The sequence below is a fragment of the Lactuca virosa genome, chromosome 1 (genome assembly GCF_052849685.1).
Source record: "Lactuca virosa cultivar CGN04683 chromosome 1, Lactuca_virosa_CGN04683_v6, whole genome shotgun sequence".
Lineage (NCBI taxonomy): Eukaryota > Viridiplantae > Streptophyta > Magnoliopsida > Asterales > Asteraceae > Lactuca > Lactuca virosa.
Genome location: NC_136426.1, coordinates 320,308,858 through 320,310,742, shown reverse-complemented (window position 1 = coordinate 320,310,742; position 1,885 = coordinate 320,308,858). Strand labels below are relative to the sequence as shown.

The 1,885-nt window shown below is 41.0% G+C and overlaps 1 non-coding gene across 1 annotated transcript; it reads left to right on the top strand.

Annotated features, from left to right (window-relative positions):
- The first annotated feature begins 722 nt into the window (after window positions 1-722).
- On the top strand, window positions 723-829 carry LOC145151786 (small nucleolar RNA R71). The gene has a single exon (XR_013732341.1). It is a non-coding gene; the product is annotated as a small nucleolar RNA R71 (small nucleolar RNA).
- The last annotated feature ends 1,056 nt before the right edge of the window (window positions 830-1,885 follow it).

The following is a 1,885-nucleotide window of genomic DNA, read 5'->3' as shown; positions in this document are numbered from 1 at the left end:
GTTGGCCTAGTTGTTTTTCAATGTTCAGAATAGATGCTTGCTGATTCCTTAGCAGAGTTTGTTGATCCATCATCATTGTGTGGTGTTCTTTAATCATGCCGTGGTGATCCCTTAACATATTTTGTTTCTCTTTTATTGTAGCGTCGGTGTCATTATGTCTCTTCTCGGATGCAGCTACAAATCTTGTGAGCATGTCCTCCAAATCAGATTTCTTTTCTTGCACCAGCTCCTCTTTTTGATAAAAACCCCTTGCTTTCTGCTTATACTTTTCCTCCTTTGCATTTTTGTATTCATCATATGGTATCCATTCTTTCTTAGGTTTTCGCCAATCATCATCATATCTATCACTGCTTGAATAATACACTTGAGCTTTCTTGTTCCCGTTCTCATCAAGATCACAGTCTTTAATAAGGTGAGGCCCTCTACAATTTTCACATCCCACTCTAATGGCATGGATGGATTGGTCCATCTTAGTCATTCTTCGGTCCATGCTCTCTAATTTGGCCATCATTGCTTCCATATCATCGATAATTGAGTTCACCACACCTCGAGTTGTGTCATTCCTTAGGTTGTGATATTCTCTAGAGTGCTTAGAGAATTCTTCAATTAGTTGCTTTATCACCGGGGGTGGCTTCTTCCTGAGTGGTCCTTGTGAGTCAAGGAGCTGCCTTGTTGTCACGTTTACTCCGTCATAGAAAGTGGAGACTTCTTGTTGACTATTTAGATCATGATGTGGGCAGTTCCTTAGTAAGCCTTTGTATCTCTCCCACGCCTCATAAAGTGATTCGCCAGCTTGTTGCTCAAAGTTTGCTATGGATTTCTTCAACTTTGCTATCTTTGATGGAGGGCAAAATTGATCAATAAATTCCTCACGCATCTTAGCCCAAGTAGTGATGGATCATGGGGGAAGTGATTTCAGCCAATCTTTCACAGCTCCTTTGAATGTGACTGGTAGCATACAAAGCAATACGGTGTTGCGGTTCACATTAGGAACATTAAAGTAGTCGGCTATGTCATTCACCTCGTCAAGATGCTTGTATGCGTCTTCATGATCCTTCCCGAAGAATGGGATTTCCTTAAGTTGAGCAAGTATGTGGCCCTTAAGTTCAAAGGTGGCAGTTGCGGGAATCGCGGGTTGCACGAGTCCTGGGCCGGTGTCGTCACGCATCCTTTTCTTCCGTTCACCCATGGGAACTTCATCGATGTTAGCCATGGTGTTAGCTAGTTCGCCTTCTATGTCGCTTCCTTCTTCAAATTCGATTTCTTCCTTTTCGGTTTCGTACTCGGTATCCTCCTTCTTCGGGTCTTCGTCCGCCACTGAAGAGATGCTGGATTCTCCCACTTTCTTGCCCTTTTTCTTACTAAAAACAGATTTAAGATTCTTCAACGGAGAATTCTTCGATGTTGCGGTTTCTCCTACGGTTTTGCCTTTGTTTTTCCTCAAAGTTTCTTCCGGGTCTTCAAGTGGTGGAATCAAAGGTGTACCTCCTCCTCTGGTCATAAACATACTGCAATCAAGACAGAAAACACGTGTAAAAAGAACAAAAATAAACTAAAAACGAAACTATGCGTTCAGCGATGGACTCGTCGAGTCTATTCGTAGGGACTTGGCGAGTTCACTTCCAAAACAGAAAAAAAAATAAACAAATTTACTAAAGGCGAAAAAATAAAAATCAATCCTAATATTAAATTTACTAAAAGCGGTAACTTTGTGTAAGAAAAATCTCACACAAAGGATCGATAACACTACTAATCAAATTAAATTTTAGAACCGATCCACGGCAACGGCGCCAAAAACTTGATGCGTGTGAAACTAACTAGTTTTATTCCTACTATTTTAATGTAAATTAGACACACAAAAGGCAGTGTACTTGTCTATTGGTGG